Source organism: Heterodontus francisci, chromosome 31, assembly GCF_036365525.1.
Source record: "Heterodontus francisci isolate sHetFra1 chromosome 31, sHetFra1.hap1, whole genome shotgun sequence".
Classification (NCBI taxonomy): Eukaryota; Metazoa; Chordata; class Chondrichthyes; order Heterodontiformes; family Heterodontidae; genus Heterodontus; species Heterodontus francisci.
In genome coordinates this window covers 48507682-48526811 of record NC_090401.1, presented here as the reverse complement: position 1 = coordinate 48526811, position 19130 = coordinate 48507682, and the positions used below count along the sequence as shown (strand labels likewise).

At 48.6% G+C, this 19130-nt stretch overlaps 1 protein-coding gene across 7 annotated transcripts in view; it reads left to right on the top strand.

The window, feature by feature from the left end:
- Positions 1-19130, top strand: part of LOC137347239 (phosphatase and actin regulator 4-like) — a 183186-nt gene that overhangs the window by 36805 nt on the left and 127251 nt on the right. Inside the window, exon 1 of one of the 7 annotated variants that reach the window (XM_068011513.1) lies at positions 7853-8086. The exons of the other annotated variants lie outside the window; for them this stretch is intronic. The gene's annotated coding sequence lies outside the window, so the exon portion shown is untranslated. Of the gene's footprint in view, positions 1-7852; positions 8087-19130 lie in introns of those variants that run through there. 7 annotated transcript variants of the gene reach the window in all.

Genomic DNA, 19130 nt, shown 5'->3' with positions numbered 1-19130 from the left:
CTGGCTGGAGGGTGTAATTGCAGCATGACAAATTTACCTAGGCACTTTGCATTATAAATATGAACCTAAGAATTTATAATGGCAATAAATAAAAATAAGGACAGACTGGCTTTAAAATGGACTCGCACCTATAAGACTGGGTTGCAATCTCTTACACCTGTAAACATTTGGTATTGAGACCCCCTGTACAGAAGCACAGACTAATAATACATCTATATTTACATATTTTCTTTATTAAAACTTATACCTTTCAATTCAGTTGTGTGAAATTGTGATTTCTAGTTTTCTTAACATACTGTGTGTGACTGTACAACCTCCTCAGTGTCTCTGGATATGGCTGGCTAGTAGACTAGATCTCAATTCTTCTGCATAGTGCCACACTAGGTCACCTGCAAACTTGTTGCACAGGCAAGGATTACAAATAGGAACCGGTTTCTTTCATCGTGTTTGAATTTTCTGCTTTATGATCTTATGTCATGATCTCTTTAGCTCTTGTCAGTTTGGCTCATTTGGTAGCACTCTTAACCTCTAAATCAGAAGGTCATGGGTTCAAGCCCCACTGAGGGCATAATCCAGGCAAATACTCTTGCATATGATATGAAACTTGGAAGCAGTGTGAACTGTGAGGAGGGTAGTATGGAACTCCAAAAGGACATAGACAAGTTGGTGAAATGGGCGGACAGGTGGCAGATTAAGTTCAATGCAGAGAAATGTGAAGTGATTCATTTTAGTCGGAAGAAAATGGAAAGACAATATAAAATAAAGGGTACAGTTCTAAAAGGGGTGCAGAAGCAGAGGGACTTGGGTGTGCATAAGTCATTGAAGGTGGCAGAACAGGTTGAGAGCACAGTTAACAAAGCATACAGTATCTTCGGCTTTATTAAAAGGGGCATAAAGTACAAGAGCAAGGAAGATATGTTGAACTTGTATAAGACGCTAATTCATCCTTAGCTGGAGGATTGCGCCCAGTTCTGGGTCCCGCACTTGAGGAAAGACGTGAGGGCTTTGGAGAGAGTACAGAAAAGATTCACGAGAATGGTCCCAGGGATGAGTTATGAAGATAGATTGGAGAAGTTAGGACTGTTTCTCTTGGAGAAGAGAAGGCTGAGAGGTGATTTGATCGAGCAATTCAAAATCATGGGTCTGGACAGAGTAGATAGAGAGAAACTTCCCACTTGTGAAGGGACCGAGAACGAGAGGGCACAGATTTAAAGTATTTGGTAAGAGAAACAAAAGTGATATGAGGAAAAACATTTTCATGCAGCGAGTGGTTAAGGTCTGGAATGCACTGCCTGAAAGTGTAGTGGAGGCAGGTTCAACTGAAGCATTCAAAAGAGAATTAGACTGTTGTATGAAAAGGAAGAATGTGCAGGGTTACGGGGAGAAGGCGGAAAATGGAACTGAGTGAATTACTCTTTCGGCGAACCAGTGCAGACACGATGGGCAGATGGCCTCCTGCACTGTAAAGATGGTGATAAACTGCAATATTGTATAGTGCCCTTTGTAGGGTTTCAGTGAAGCACAGGATGTCAAATATTTATAGTCCATTTGAACTATGAAATGATTGAGCAGTACAATTACAGATTTTGTTTCAATATCAAGTGGCTGCAGTAAAGACATTTTAAGCTATACAATACCAATAATTTGCATTTATAGAGTGGCTCTCGTGTACAGCAAAACATATGATCTTGTACAATGAGGAGGAATGTGATAGAGATAAGGGGAGGGAAATTGGATGGCGAACTGAAGGCACAGTTGAGATTTCTGAAAGCAGAGAGCAGGGTGGGGAGGTGGAGGGACCCGAGTAAAGAAGGGGATGGTCACTGATAGAATGGAGGGAATGAGGTGATATCTAGTCCCAGGTTGCAAGGCAGGACATCTCTAAGGTGGGACGGGGTAAGGCCAAGAGATTTAAAAACAAAAAAAAAATGTTGAGCGACGTAGTGGGGCAAGGAGAGCTAGTGCATTTTGGGGAGGACATGTGGGATTCGATGAGGGTCTGGGTTTTTAGATGAGTTGGAGCTTATACTAGGAGGCCAAGAAAAAGGATTTCGAAGAAGTCAAGTGTTTCGCACATTCTCAAAGTTTTGTTTATGAAAACGATCCTTACTCTTTTATTTGGGGGTGGGGGGTGTGGTGATATTCCTACATTATAACAGTCATTGCACTTGAGAGGTACTTCATTGGTTGTGAGGTGCTTTGGGACATCATGAGGTCATAAATGCATGTCTTTTTTTGCTCTTTCTCCTTTCGCTTGCTCTCTTTCTCTCTCCCCCTTTCCCCTCTTTCTCCCTCCCCACTCGCCACCAATGGCTGAAGGATCAGTAAGCAGAGGTCAGAGATTTAATGTGATTGGCAAAAGAACCAGAGGTGATGTGGGAGAAAAACTTCATAAGGCAACAAGTGCAGATTCAATAGTAACTTTCAAAAAGGATTTGGATAAATTCTTGAAGTAAAAATTGGAAAAGAGTGGAGGAATGGGACCAACTGGATTGCTCTTTGTAACAACTGGCACAGACTCAGTTGGCAAATGGCCTCCTTCAGTGCTGTACCTTTCTAAGATTCCTCCTTTTAATTTCTTTCAAGAAAGTACAATTTATGAAGCTGTTACAGATGAGTTGCATTCATACCTATATTTTATGAATCCATTAACGATTAAAGCCATATTCATATATATATTTTAGGTGGTCATTGTATATTTGGATGTATAATCACTGCAGTTAACAGGAGTGGAAATTCTCATACATACTTTATGGAGTCAAAGTGTATGTTGACTACTTGGTGCCTGCGGAAGGAATGTCTCATAAAATCATATAATAGTACAGCATAAAATATCGTCATTCGGCCCATCGAGTCTCAGATGCTTATCAATTTTAATGATTTGGCGTGCTGCCTGCAGTAGCTTGGGAGCAAAAAAAGGGAAGAATTGTTTTCACTGGTTGCAACAAGAGCATACGTTTAAGATCACAAAAGGAATTAATGAAAAGGAAGATTAGGAAAAAAGAATCTGTTTACACAAGGGGTAATTAAAATTTCAAATTATCTGCTGCAAACAATGGAGCAGTGGCAAATTATTTTTAAAGGATTTACATAGTTGCTTAGAAAAGAATATTAAGGAGTATAGGAAGGGAGCAGGGAAGTGGGATAACTTGGGGCGTTTTGTGGCGTTTAATACCACCACAGGCGTTATGGGCCAAAAAGCATTTCTGGACTGTTACTGTTTTGTGATGGCATAAAATAGGCAGCCAGCACTGCTAGTCATGACTGTTTATAGTTGTTGCTTGTGGGATTTAGTCCCACAAGTCTCTTATTCTAAATTCTGTTCCGTCCTTCCCTGAAGCACTGGACTCTGGATTAGAATGCAATGGACAACAGATCTTTCTCTTGTCTCATCCAACTGACTGAGCCCTGCTAAATAACAGGAAATTGGACTGTAGAAGGTATCCTAGTGGAACTCTTACCCAACTTCCCTTCACATTTTCCAGCAGGGAGCAGGAACACCGGTTGACATTTTTGCCTATCCCAGCCCTTGGTGCTGAAGCCAGTTGTTGGCATCCCTAGGAGCCCCCTCCAGCCAAGGTCATCTAACACAACATGAGAGAAAGTCGAACCAGGAACCTTTGGTCTATATTACTGAGTTCAACGTTGTGCAATGCACTTACCAGTTTAACCATTGGGGCAGCTTGTGACACTGCTGCTTTGCATTAGTTGTGATGTTAATCTGTACACTTTCAGGTCTTTTGCAAATTCCTTATAGTTTGATCGTTGTTGCTCTTCATGCTTCTCTGCTTCAGGAAAGTGGTGTCATCTCAGCCTCCCACAGCTGCATTTTCCTCAGTCACCATTCCACCTGACGAGTTCTATGCTCGATCTTGGGCAGAAATGAAGGCGGGAAATCTGGTGCCCATGATGACCTTCGAAAAACTGCCACTGGGACATGGTTATTGAGTAATTTATATCACTAATCGCAGGCAACTTTTTATGGTTAGCTGCAGCTTTGGAACATAAATATGCCTTTTGTAATTCGACACAAGTATCACTAATTTGGAGTGAGACTCACTTGTTTTAAATGTTTTGCTTTGATGTATCGTAGGTTGTTCTTTGCCTTTTTAAAAAAGGCTCCGAGTCATAGTCATTATGGCACAGAAGGAGGCCATTCATCCCATCAAATCCATGCTTACTCTGGAGCAATCCAGTCAGTCCCATTCGTCCCACCCTATCCCTGTAGCCCTCCAAGTTTATTTCCTTCAAGTGCCCATCCAATTTGCTTTTGAAATCATTGAATATCTGCTTTGGCCACTCTTGTAGGCAGACAGTTCCAGATCATTGACACTCGCTATGTCAAAAAAACTTCTTACCCACATCCCCCCTGTATCTCTTGCCCAAAACCTTAAATCCATGTCCCCTAGTCCTTTGTATGATGAGCAAATGGGAACAACTTTTCTTTGTCTACCTTATCTAAATCAGTCATAATCTTGTACACCTCTACCAAATCTCCCCTCAATCTCCTTTACTCCAAGGAAAGCAGCTCCAGCTTTTCCAACCTAACCATGTAGCTCAAATCCCTCATCCCTGGAACCATTCTGGTAAATCTCCTCTGCACTCAAGGTCCCTCAATTCTTCCGAATGTGTGGTGACCAGTACTGGATGCAAGACTCTAGTTGTGGCCTAGCCAGAACTTAATAAAGTGTCAGCATAACTTCCCTGCTTTTGTACTTTGCCTCTTTATGAAACTCAAGATCCCATATGCTTTGCTAATTACCTCAGCTCCATGTATTCAGCATTTGTGATCTCGCTCGTAGAATCAAAATTCTTGTCTTGGATTTGGCCTGATGCTGATAGCTCTGGGCATTTACACTACACTGCTGTATCAACAGCTGGAGACTGCTGTGATGGCAAGGGACGTTGGTTGCTGCTTAATGGTTCAAAATGTTTGTCTGGAGTAGTTGTGGTTTGATGGCAGAGTGAACAGGTTAAAATAGAAGCTGTGTGGAAGCGGCAGGAATTTGAAGCAGTGGGTTGAGAATTTAACTGCAGAACCGGTTGTCTGCAGGACAAGCAGCTTCTTGCTGCAGAATGGCTGTGTTTTATGTCCTTTTTACACCGTATTGTGTTAGAGTCTAAAAGAACTTTTAAGAAAAAAAAACCAGGGGCTATATATAAATATAAAATAGTCACTAATAAATCCAATAAAAAAATTCAAGCTCAACTTCTTTACCCACAGGATGATTAGAGCATAGAACTGCAAGGAGCAGTTTTGGCAAAAAGCACAGATGCATTTAAGAGATAACTGGATAAACCCTTAAAGGAGAAAGGAATAGAAGTAAATGTTAATAGGGTTAGGTAAAGTAGGGTGGAGGAGGCTCGTGCAGAGCCATTTGGGCCAAATAGCCTGTTCCTGTGCTGTACATTCAGTGTGATAATTTGGGATGCCGTTTATCCGCAGGGTGCTGAGCCAGCTTCAGCTTCTTTGTTTTGCGCCATCAGTTGTTACTAAAATAGTTTTTCTGCCAAACTCAACTCTCTGCCTGCATGGTCCAAGGCTGAGTGCGAGGCTCAGGACTAGTCTGTGCACACCCTCAAGTCGATGGCATTTTTTTTGTTTTCACTTTCTGAAAAATTAAGCAGAATGGAATTTTGGCAGAGGAGCATGGAGCCCCATTCTGCATTTGGTGCCTCAGATGTGGGCTGGCTGATATTCGTCACTTATTTCAAGGTGGAGAATTACAAAAATGGACATTGTATTGACATGAATTTGTACTTGTTATGTACTCCCTGTGTATTGTATTGCTCGTGACAGTGGCATCCTTGCCTTTTGCAGACATGCGGTAATATGTACCAGCCAGAACGACTGCAGGACGTGGTTTTCTGGGGCTTCTGCCGAAAGCAGGAGTATTGGATGGTAGCACTGGTGCAGAACCTTCGTTGGGTCCACCCCGAACACAAGGCCCAATTGTCACGCCTCCACCGTTCCATGGCTGACTTGGCCCTGGGACATTTCTGCGATCCGAAACTGACATTTCAGACCAGTAGTGATGGGACTTCATTCTGGGAGAGGCCATTGTTCAAATGAGAAATTAAACTGAGTCTTAAAGGCCTGCTCGGGTATGAAATTGAAACCCTGCCCGGGCCCGACCTGACCACATCCAACCCGAACCCAACCTGGGCCCGAGTCCTTTGATTTTTTTTTTTCCTGCATCCTGCCTGACCTGACCCAACCTGACTACAGTAATAAAGCACAGTGGCGCAGTGGTTAGCACCGCAGCCTCAGCTCCAGCGACCCAGGTTCAGTTCTGGGTACTGCCTGTGTGGAGTTTTCAAGTTCTCCCTGTGACTGCGTGGGTTTCCGCCGGGTGCTCTGGTTTTCTCCCACAGCCAAAGACTTGCAGGTTGATAGGTAAATTGGCCATTGTAAATTGCCCCTAGTGTAGGTAGGTGGTAGGAGAATTGTGGGGATGTGGTAAGGAATATGGGTTTGATGTAGGATTAGTATAAATGGGTGGTTGATGGTCGGCACAGACTCGGGCCGATGGGCCTGTTTCAGTGTTGTATATCTTTCTTTCTCTATATCAAACATACCTTGTCCAAATGTTGCGATCCTGCATTCTGGCAGCAGGCTATTCCTGCAGAATCGTGCAGAAGTTCTCCCCCACTCCCACCCCGAGCAAGGCAGCACTATGTCCGCATCCAGTCCGACCTGGCACGTCGTCGGGTTCAGGTCGGGTAGCCATGCTTTACTGAGTCTCTGTCTTCTGCTCAGGTGCATGTAAAAGATCCCATGGCACTATTCAAAGATTAGCAAGGAGGAACTTCCTGGCCAACATTCCTCCCTCAACCAGAAACCACCAAAAGTAGATTATCTCTTCCTATTTGTGGGATTTTGCAGTGTGAAGATCGTCTGCTGTTTTTCCCCAACATAACAGTGACCTATCTTCAAAAAATATTTAATTGGATGTGAATATCTTTGGAATATTGCAGCCCTTATATAAATGCAAACTTGTTCAGTTCTTTTCTTTCCAGTCTTTTGGATGAGACATTAAACTCAGGCCCTGTCTGCCCTCTCAAGTTGAAGTAAAAGGTCCCTTGGCACTATTTCAGAGAACAGCAGCAGAGTTATCCCTGGTGTCCTGGCCAATATTTATCCCTCAACCAACATTACTGAAACAGATTATCTGGTCATTATCACTTTGCTGTTTGTCAGAGCTTGCTGTGCACAAATTGGCTGCTGCATTTCTTACGTCGCAACGATAATCACACTTCAAAAGTATTTCATTGGCTGTAACCTGTTTTGCCCCTCCTACAGCTCACCGAGATCTCTGCACTTCTCCAACTCTGGCCTCTTGCACATTACCAAATTTAATCATTCCACCATTGCCCGCTGTCCTGAGGTTGTGAAAGATGCTATAGAAATGCAAGCCTGTTCCTCATTTTACATTTTTTCTTGTGTACTCAGTAAGGTACCATGTGATACATTGACTCCCTCGCCCATCTGACCTTTTTTTGTCTGGCTTGTGAGGGTAAGAGCCATCCACCCAATGTCTTTGTTACTGATCTATGAAGACTGCTCTCAACATCAGAGAAGGTTCGTAGTTGTGATTTAAAACAGTTGCTCGATTGCAACTGCGACTTTGACTTCTGCCCCTGTCGTGTAAAAGGAGAGTATTCAGAGCACTAGGACCCAACACACATTGTAGAATTGACTGAGTAACATAGATGGGACAATAAATCATGGACTACAGCCTTTCATTTCCTAGGGCAAAGGCTGCTCTGGCTAATCCACTTTGTGTGTGTCAACCCATTACATTTAACTCTCACTGGCTGTTTGACATTTTCAACCACTTGACAATCTGTCTGCTATTGAAATGTCTTTCCGCCTCCACGCTGAACTCACCAGCTCATGACTGTCTGTCACCAGAAAACAACCAGTTTCAGCCATTGTTAATCCCCACTTGCTAATGGAAAATTTCCACTTTTCACAATTGTGAACTTTACTGAAGACATGGTGCAAACAAGCTGCACAACGGGATCTGATGAATATTGAACAATGGACAGTTCGTGATTTGTGATGGTGATGTGAGATATTAGGGTGAGTGACCAAAGCCTTGGTCAAAGAGGTAGGCTTTAAGGAGCAACTTAAATGAGGTAAGGTAGAAGGATGGAGAGGTATATGGAGGGATTTGCAGAGCTTGGGGCCTTGATAGCTGAAGGTACAGCAGGCGATGGTGGAATGATTAAATTTGGTAATGTGCAAGAGGCCAGAGTTGGAGAAGTGCAGAGATCTTGGTGAGCTGTAGGAGGGGCAAGGCAACGGATGGATTTGTACACTAGGATGAGAATTTTAAAATTGAGGTGTTGCCAGACCAGAGGTTGGTGTAGATTAGCAAGGGTGATAGGTGAAAAGGACGATGAGAGTTAGAATAAGGGCAGATGGAAGATTGGAGGGCAGCTTATGTTTCTACCCTACCTGGTCTAGAAACAGTATCCGTACATTGGCTGGCCTTGAACTTCCTGCTTCTCAGACTGCTTCCTTATACTCCTGGATCCTTGGATCTGGCTCTCTCTGTCTCTCGCACTCTCTCTGTCTCTCGCACTCTCTCTGTCTCTCGCACTCTCTCCGTCTCTCGCACTCTCTCCGTCTCTCGCACTCTCTCCGTCTCTCGCACTCTCTCCGTCTCTCGCACTCTCTCCGTCTCTCGCACTCTCTCCGTCTCTCGCACTCTCTCCGTCTCTCGCACTCTCTCCGTCTCTCGCACTCTCTCCGTCTCTCGCACTCTCTCCGTCTCTCGCACTCTCTCCGTCTCTCGCACTCTCTCCGTCTCTCGCACTCTCTCCGTCTCTCGCACTCTCTCCGTCTCTCGCACTCTCTCCGTCTCTCGCACTCTCTCCGTCTCTCGCACTCTCTCCGTCTCTCGCACTCTCTCCGTCTCTCGCACTCTCTCCGTCTCTCGCACTCTCTCCGTCTCTCGCACTCTCTCCGTCTCTCGCACTCTCTCCGTCTCTCGCACTCTCTCCGTCTCTCGCACTCTCTCCGTCTCTCGCACTCTCTCCGTCTCTCGCACTCTCTCCGTCTCTCGCACTCTCTCCGTCTCTCGCACTCTCTCCGTCTCTCGCACTCTCTCCGTCTCTCGCACTCTCTCCGTCTCTCGCACTCTCTCCGTCTCTCGCACTCTCTCCGTCTCTCGCACTCTCTCCGTCTCTCGCACTCTCTCCGTCTCTCGCACTCTCTCCGTCTCTCGCACTCTCTCCGTCTCTCGCACTCTCTCCGTCTCTCGCACTCTCTCCGTCTCTCGCACTCTCTCCGTCTCTCGCACTCTCTCCGTCTCTCGCACTCTCTCCGTCTCTCGCACTCTCTCCGTCTCTCGCACTCTCTCCGTCTCTCGCACTCTCTCCGTCTCTCGCACTCTCTCCGTCTCTCGCACTCTCTCCGTCTCTCGCACTCTCTCCGTCTCTCGCACTCTCTCCGTCTCTCGCACTCTCTCCGTCTCTCGCACTCTCTCCGTCTCTCGCACTCTCTCCGTCTCTCGCACTCTCTCCGTCTCTCGCACTCTCTCCGTCTCTCGCACTCTCTCCGTCTCTCGCACTCTCTCCGTCTCTCGCACTCTCTCCGTCTCTCGCACTCTCTCCGTCTCTCGCACTCTCTCCGTCTCTCGCACTCTCTCCGTCTCTCGCACTCTCTCCGTCTCTCGCACTCTCTCCGTCTCTCGCACTCTCTCCGTCTCTCGCACTCTCTCCGTCTCTCGCACTCTCTCCGTCTCTCGCACTCTCTCCGTCTCTCGCACTCTCTCCGTCTCTCGCACTCTCTCCGTCTCTCGCACTCTCTCCGTCTCTCGCACTCTCTCCGTCTCTCGCACTCTCTCCGTCTCTCGCACTCTCTCCGTCTCTCGCACTCTCTCCGTCTCTCGCACTCTCTCCGTCTCTCGCACTCTCTCCGTCTCTCGCACTCTCTCCGTCTCTCGCACTCTCTCCGTCTCTCGCACTCTCTCCGTCTCTCGCACTCTCTCCGTCTCTCGCACTCTCTCCGTCTCTCGCACTCTCTCCGTCTCTCGCACTCTCTCCGTCTCTCGCACTCTCTCCGTCTCTCGCACTCTCTCCGTCTCTCGCACTCTCTCCGTCTCTCGCACTCTCTCCGTCTCTCGCACTCTCTCCGTCTCTCGCACTCTCTCCGTCTCTCGCACTCTCTCCGTCTCTCGCACTCTCTCCGTCTCTCGCACTCTCTCCGTCTCTCGCACTCTCTCCGTCTCTCGCACTCTCTCCGTCTCTCGCACTCTCTCCGTCTCTCGCACTCTCTCCGTCTCTCGCACTCTCTCCGTCTCTCGCACTCTCTCCGTCTCTCGCACTCTCTCCGTCTCTCGCACTCTCTCCGTCTCTCGCACTCTCTCCGTCTCTCGCACTCTCTCCGTCTCTCGCACTCTCTCCGTCTCTCGCACTCTCTCCGTCTCTCGCACTCTCTCCGTCTCTCGCACTCTCTCCGTCTCTCGCACTCTCTCCGTCTCTCGCACTCTCTCCGTCTCTCGCACTCTCTCCGTCTCTCGCACTCTCTCCGTCTCTCGCACTCTCTCCGTCTCTCGCACTCTCTCCGTCTCTCGCACTCTCTCCGTCTCTCGCACTCTCTCCGTCTCTCGCACTCTCTCCGTCTCTCGCACTCTCTCCGTCTCTCGCACTCTCTCCGTCTCTCGCACTCTCTCCGTCTCTCGCACTCTCTCCGTCTCTCGCACTCTCTCCGTCTCTCGCACTCTCTCCGTCTCTCGCACTCTCTCCGTCTCTCGCACTCTCTCCGTCTCTCGCACTCTCTCCGTCTCTCGCACTCTCTCCGTCTCTCGCACTCTCTCCGTCTCTCGCACTCTCTCCGTCTCTCGCACTCTCTCCGTCTCTCGCACTCTCTCCGTCTCTCGCACTCTCTCCGTCTCTCGCACTCTCTCCGTCTCTCGCACTCTCTCCGTCTCTCGCACTCTCTCCGTCTCTCGCACTCTCTCCGTCTCTCGCACTCTCTCCGTCTCTCGCACTCTCTCCGTCTCTCGCACTCTCTCCGTCTCTCGCACTCTCTCCGTCTCTCGCACTCTCTCCGTCTCTCGCACTCTCTCCGTCTCTCGCACTCTCTCCGTCTCTCGCACTCTCTCCGTCTCTCGCACTCTCTCCGTCTCTCGCACTCTCTCCGTCTCTCGCACTCTCTCCGTCTCTCGCACTCTCTCCGTCTCTCGCACTCTCTCCGTCTCTCGCACTCTCTCCGTCTCTCGCACTCTCTCCGTCTCTCGCACTCTCTCCGTCTCTCGCACTCTCTCCGTCTCTCGCACTCTCTCCGTCTCTCGCACTCTCTCCGTCTCTCGCACTCTCTCCGTCTCTCGCACTCTCTCCGTCTCTCGCACTCTCTCCGTCTCTCGCACTCTCTCCGTCTCTCGCACTCTCTCCGTCTCTCGCACTCTCTCCGTCTCTCGCACTCTCTCCGTCTCTCGCACTCTCTCCGTCTCTCGCACTCTCTCCGTCTCTCGCACTCTCTCCGTCTCTCGCACTCTCTCCGTCTCTCGCACTCTCTCCGTCTCTCGCACTCTCTCCGTCTCTCGCACTCTCTCCGTCTCTCGCACTCTCTCCGTCTCTCGCACTCTCTCCGTCTCTCGCACTCTCTCCGTCTCTCGCACTCTCTCCGTCTCTCGCACTCTCTCCGTCTCTCGCACTCTCTCCGTCTCTCGCACTCTCTCCGTCTCTCGCACTCTCTCCGTCTCTCGCACTCTCTCCGTCTCTCGCACTCTCTCCGTCTCTCGCACTCTCTCCGTCTCTCGCACTCTCTCCGTCTCTCGCACTCTCTCCGTCTCTCGCACTCTCTCCGTCTCTCGCACTCTCTCCGTCTCTCGCACTCTCTCCGTCTCTCGCACTCTCTCCGTCTCTCGCACTCTCTCCGTCTCTCGCACTCTCTCCGTCTCTCGCACTCTCTCCGTCTCTCGCACTCTCTCCGTCTCTCGCACTCTCTCCGTCTCTCGCACTCTCTCCGTCTCTCGCACTCTCTCCGTCTCTCGCACTCTCTCCGTCTCTCGCACTCTCTCCGTCTCTCGCACTCTCTCCGTCTCTCGCACTCTCTCCGTCTCTCGCACTCTCTCCGTCTCTCGCACTCTCTCCGTCTCTCGCACTCTCTCCGTCTCTCGCACTCTCTCCGTCTCTCGCACTCTCTCCGTCTCTCGCACTCTCTCCGTCTCTCGCACTCTCTCCGTCTCTCGCACTCTCTCCGTCTCTCGCACTCTCTCCGTCTCTCGCACTCTCTCCGTCTCTCGCACTCTCTCCGTCTCTCGCACTCTCTCCGTCTCTCGCACTCTCTCCGTCTCTCGCACTCTCTCCGTCTCTCGCACTCTCTCCGTCTCTCGCACTCTCTCCGTCTCTCGCACTCTCTCCGTCTCTCGCACTCTCTCCGTCTCTCGCACTCTCTCCGTCTCTCGCACTCTCTCCGTCTCTCGCACTCTCTCCGTCTCTCGCACTCTCTCCGTCTCTCGCACTCTCTCCGTCTCTCGCACTCTCTCCGTCTCTCGCACTCTCTCCGTCTCTCGCACTCTCTCCGTCTCTCGCACTCTCTCCGTCTCTCGCACTCTCTCCGTCTCTCGCACTCTCTCCGTCTCTCGCACTCTCTCCGTCTCTCGCACTCTCTCCGTCTCTCGCACTCTCTCCGTCTCTCGCACTCTCTCCGTCTCTCGCACTCTCTCCGTCTCTCGCACTCTCTCCGTCTCTCGCACTCTCTCCGTCTCTCGCACTCTCTCCGTCTCTCGCACTCTCTCCGTCTCTCGCACTCTCTCCGTCTCTCGCACTCTCTCCGTCTCTCGCACTCTCTCCGTCTCTCGCACTCTCTCCGTCTCTCGCACTCTCTCCGTCTCTCGCACTCTCTCCGTCTCTCGCACTCTCTCCGTCTCTCGCACTCTCTCCGTCTCTCGCACTCTCTCCGTCTCTCGCACTCTCTCCGTCTCTCGCACTCTCTCCGTCTCTCGCACTCTCTCCGTCTCTCGCACTCTCTCCGTCTCTCGCACTCTCTCCGTCTCTCGCACTCTCTCCGTCTCTCGCACTCTCTCCGTCTCTCGCACTCTCTCCGTCTCTCGCACTCTCTCCGTCTCTCGCACTCTCTCCGTCTCTCGCACTCTCTCCGTCTCTCGCACTCTCTCCGTCTCTCGCACTCTCTCCGTCTCTCGCACTCTCTCCGTCTCTCGCACTCTCTCCGTCTCTCGCACTCTCTCCGTCTCTCGCACTCTCTCCGTCTCTCGCACTCTCTCCGTCCGTCCATCTTGTACTGAATGAAATCGTGATGCTGCACCTTCTTGATTGATTTTTGTCTTGCTACTGCTACAGACCCTGCTATGGGGGATGTCACTGAGGAAGAGTTGCATCAAGTGGCTCAAGGAAATTTATGTTCACTGAAGCATTTGTGGCAGCTTTTAGAAATGTGATTCTGTTCTTCCCTCCCCCCACCCCCCCCCCCCCACTACCATAAATTGCCAATCCTTGCAGTTCAAACTGGGTGGCAAACGAGTTATTTTTGGTGGATCTTAAAATAAATGTTTGAAGCATTAACCTGACATCTGTATCACTTTGCTGGTTGTTCAATCATGCAGGCTATAAGATGCGCAAGAGTTTGAGCAACCCCTTTCCAACCTGAAGAACAAAGAGGCAACCACACACTCAAAGAACAAACTTGCATCTATACAGCACAATTCATGACCTCAGGATATCCCAAAGCTCTTTACTGCAATGACAAATTATAGTTATATAGTGCCTTTAAGGTAAAATAGCAGCCCAAGGTGCTTCACGGGCATTATAAAGCAAAATATAACACCAAGCAGCATGAGATATTAGGGCAGATGAGCAAAAGCTTGGTCAAAGAAGCTGGTTATAAGGAGTGTCTTAAAGGAGGAAAGCGAGGTAGCGAGGCAGAGGGGTGTTGGGGTATTCCAGAGCTAGGGCTGAGGCAACTGAAGGCACAACCACCAATGATGGAGTGATTAAAATTGGGGATTCTCGATGCCAGAATTAGAGGAGCGCAGAAATCTTTTTTAAAATTTAGTCCCTGGGATGTGGGCATCGCTGGTGAGGCCAGCATTTATTGCCCATCCCTAATTGCCCTTTGAGAAGGTGGTGGTGAGCTACCTTCTTGAACCACTGCAGTCCATGTGGGCTAGGTGCACCTACAGTGCTGTTAGGAAGGGAGTTCCAGCAATTTGACCCAGCGACAGTGAAGGGATGGCGATATAGTTCCAAGCCAGGGTGGTGTGTGGCTTGGAGGGGAATTTGCAAGTGATACTGTTCCCATGCATCTGCTGCCCTTGCCCTTCTAGGTGGTAGAGGTCACGTGTTTGGAAGGTGCTGTATAAGAAGCCTTGGTGCGTTGCTGCAGTGCATCTTGTAGATGGTACACACTGCTGCCACTGTGTGTAGGTGGTGGAGGGAGTGAATGTTGAAAGTGAAGGATGGGGTGCCAGTCAAGCGAGCTGCTTTGTCCTGGATGGTGTCGAGCTTCTTGAGTGTTGGTGCTTCACCTATCTAGGCAAGTGGAGAGTATTCCATCACACTCCTGACTTGTGCCTTGTAGATGGCGGACAGGCTTTGAGAAGTCAGGAGGTGAGTTACTCGCTGCAGGGTTCCTAGCCTCAGATCTGCCCTTGTTGCCATGGTATTTATATGCCTACTCCAGTTCAGTTTCTGTTCAATGGTAACCCCCCAAGATGTTGATATTGGGGGATTCAGTGATGGTAATGCCATTGAATGTCAAGGGGAGATGGTTAGATTCTTTTGTTGAAGATGGCCATTGCCTGGCGCTTGTGTGGCGCAAATGTTACTTGCCACTTATCAGCCCAAGCCTGGATATTGTCCAGGTCTCGTTGCCTTTCCACACTGACTGTTTCAGTATTTGAGGAGGTGCTGAACATTGTGCAATCATCAGCTAACATCCCCACTTCTGATCTTATGATTGAAGGAAGGTCATTGATGAAGCAGCTGAAGATGGGTTGGCCTAGAACACTACCCTGAGGAAGTCCTGCAGTGATGTCCTGGAGCTGAGATGATTGACCTCCAATAACCACAACCATCTTCCTTTGCGCTAGGGATGACTTCAGCCAGCAGAGAAATTTCCTCCTGACTCCCATTGACTTCAGTTTTGCTGGGGCTTCTTGATGCCATACTCGGTCAAGTGCTGCCTTGATGTCAAGGGCAGTCACTCTCACCTGACCTCTGGAGTTCAGCTCTTTTGTTCATGTTTGAACCAAGGTGGTAATGAGGTCAGGAGCTGAGTAGCCCTGGCAGAACCCAAACTGAGCTTCATTGAGCAGGTTATTGCTCAGCAAATTCCGCTTGATAGCACTGTCAACGACACCTTCCATCACTTTACTGATGATTGAGAGTAGATTGATGGAACGGTAATTGACCGGGTTGGACTTTTCCTGCTTTGAGTTTGCAGGACATACCTGGGCAATTTTCCACATTACTGGGTAGATGCCAGTGTTGTAGCTATACTCGAACAGCTTGGCTAGGAGTGCGGCAAATTCTGGGCCACAGGTCTTCAGTATTATTGCCGGAATGTTGTTAGAGCCCATAGCCTTTGCAGTATCCAGTGCCTTCAGTTGTTTCTTGATATGCGGAGTAAAGGCCTGCTCAGGTCGAGAAAAAGAACCCGATAGATCCATAGCAGACCCGAGCCCAACCCGAGTCCCTCCAATTTCGCCCCAGGCCCGACCGCGACTCGGCCCGAGCCCAACCCGACCACCCCTTTACTTACCTTCTGACTGGGAAGCTGCAGCGGATGCGTGATTACGTCATAGTGACGTCAGTCGCTCACTGCGCAGACTCAGTTTCGTCCCAAACTCGCAACTCAGATAAGTTTTTCAATTTTAGTACTTACCATCAGAGCACTTACCGTGTGTGTCCTGCTTGACCCAACCCGAACCAGAAAGCCGGACCTGGAAGATGAGCCGGGTCCGAACCGAACCCGACGCATGTTGTCGCGTCCCTTCGGGTTGGGTAGCATGCCTTTAACACGGAGTGAATCGAATTATTATCTGAGGATTGTGGGGCTGGAGGAGATTACAGAGACGGGGAGGGGCAAGGCCTTGGAGAGATTTGAAAACAAGGATGAGAATTTTAAAAGCAAGGCATTGGCTCTCAGTCAAGCAATGTAGATCAGCGAGCACAAGGGTGATAGCCAGTTAAGTATTTTCTTGAAGTGTGATCATTTTTGTAATGTGGAAATCGTGGCAGCCAAATTGCACATAGCAATGTACCACAAGCAGCACATGATAATGACAAGGTAATTATTTCGTGATGTCAGTTGAGGGTTAATTAGTGTTTAGGACACGGGCTAACTCTCCCCATTCAGGACTGCACTGGGGAGTGTTGGGCTATATTTTTGTGCTCCAGTCCCTGGAGTGGAACTTGAACTTTCAACCTTGTGACTTGGCTACCCACTGAGCTGTAGCTGACAGAGCAGAGTTGAGGTGTCCAGGTAAGCCATAGAAAATAAGAGCAGGAGTAGGCCATTTGGCCCTTTGAGCCAGCTGTGCCATTCATTATGATCGTGGCTGATCATCCAACTAAGTAGCCTGTTCCCGCTTTCGCCCCATACGCTTTGATCCCTTTAGACCCAAGAGCTATATCTAACTCCTTCATTAAAACATAGAATGTTTTGGCCTCGACTGCTTTCTGTGGTAGCGAATTCCACAGGCTCACCACTCTCTGGGTGAAGAAATTTCTCCTCATCTCAGTCCTGAAAGGTTTACCCCGTATCCTTTGACTATGACCCCTGGTTCTGGACTCCCCCACCATCGGGAACATCCTTCCTGCGTCTACCCTGTCAAGTCCTGTTCGAATTTTATAGGTTTCTATGAGATCCCCCCTCACTCTTCTGAACTCCAGCGAATATAATCCTAACCGACTCAATCTCTCCTCATACGTCAGTCCCACCATCCCAGGAATATGTCTGGTAAACCTTCGCTGCACTCCCTCGATAGCAAGACCATCCTTCCTCAGATAAGGAGACCAAAACTGCACACAATATTCCAGGTGTGGCCTCACCAAGGCCCCGTATAATTGCAGCAAGACATCCCTGCTTCTGTACTCGAATCCTCTCGCTATGAAGGCCAACATACCATTTGCCTTTTTTACCGCCTGTTGGACCAACATGCTTACCTTCAGCGACTGGTGTACGAGAACACCCAGGTCTCGCTGCATAGTCTCCTCTCTTGATAGCCGTTCAGATAATCTGCCTTCCTGTTTTTGCTACCAAAGTGGATAACCTCAGATTTATCCACATTATACTGTGTCTGCCATGCATTAGCTCACTCACTCAACTTGTCCAAATCACCCTAAAGCCTCTTTGCATCCTCCTCACAACTCACCCTCCCACCCAGTTTTGTGTCATCTGCAAATTTGGAGATATTACATTTAGTTCCCTCATCTAAATCATTAATGTATATTGTGAATAGCTGGGGTCCTAGCACTGATCCCTGCGGTGTCCCACTAGTCACTGCCTGCCATTCGGAAAAAGACCCATTTATGCCTACTCTTTGTTTCCTGTCAGCCAACCAATTTTCTATCCATCACAATACACTACCCCCAATCCCATGCGCTTTAATTTTACACGCTAATCTCTCAGGTGGAACTTTGTCGAAAGCCTTCTGAAAGTCCAAATAAACCACATCTATTGGCTCCCCCTCATCAACTCTACTAGTTACATCCTCGAAGAATTCTAGTAGATTTGCCAAGCACGATTTCCCTTTCGTAAATCCATGCTGACTCTACCTGATTCTACCACTGTTCTCCAAGTGCTCTGCTATAAAATCTTTGATGGACTCTAGAATTTTCCCCACAACCAACATCAGGCTGACTGGTCTATAATTTTTCTCTCTACCTCCCTTTTTAAACAATTGGGTTATATTAGCTACCCACCAATCTGTAGGAACTGTTCGAGAGTCTATAGAATCATGGAAGATGACCACCAATGCATCCACTATTTCAAGGGCCACTTCCTTAAGTACTCAGGGATGCATACCATCAGGCCCTGGGGATTTATCGGCCTTCAATCCCATCAAATTCCCCAATACCATCTACTAATACTGATTTCTTTCAGTTCCTCTCTCTCACTGAGCCCTGTGTTCCTCAACATTTCTGGTATGATATTTGTGTCCTGCTTTGTGAAGCCAGAACCAAAGTATGCATTTAGTTGGTCAGCCATTTCTTTATTCCCCATAATAAATTCTCCTGTTTCTGACTGTAAGGGACCTACATTTGTCTTCACCAATATTTTTCTCTTCACATACCTATAGAAACTTTTGCACAGTTTTTATGTTCCCTGCAAGCTTGCTCTCGTACTCGATTTTTCCCCTTCTTAATCAATCCCTTGATCCTCCTTTGCTGAATTCTAAACTGCTGTCAATCCTCAGCTCTGTTGTTTTTCCTGGCAAATTTATATATTTATTTTATTTATTTTTTTATTTAGAGATACAGCACTGAAACAGGCCCTTCGGCCCACCGAGTCTGTGCCGACCACCAACCACCCATTTATACTAATCCTACACTAATTTCATATTCCTACCACATCCCCACGTGTCCCTATATTCCCCTACCACCTACCTATACTACGGGCAATTTATAAAGGCCAATTTACCTATCAACTTGCAAGTCTTTGGCATGTGGGAGGAAACCGGAGCACCCGGAGGAAACCCACGCAGACACAGGGAGAACTTGCAAACTCCACACAGGCAGGACCCAGAATTGAACCCGGGTCGCTGGAGCTGTGAGGCTGCGGTGCTAACCACTGCGCCAGTATGCCTCTTCCTTGGATCTAATGCTATCTCTAATTTCTCTTGTAAGCCATGGTTTGGCCACCTTTCCCGTTTTACTTTTGCGCCAGACAGGGATACACAATTGTTGCAGTTCATCCATGCGCTCTTTAAATGTTTCCCATTGCCTATCTACCGTCATCCCTTGAAATAAAGTTTCCCAATCCGTCATGGTCAACTCGCGCCTCATACCTACCTAGTTTCCTTTGCTAAGATTCAGGACCCTTGTCTCAGAATCAACTATATCACTCTCCATCTTGATGAAGAATTCTAATATATTATGGTTGCTCGTCCCCAAGGGGTCTCGCACAACTAGATTGTCAATTATTCCTCTCT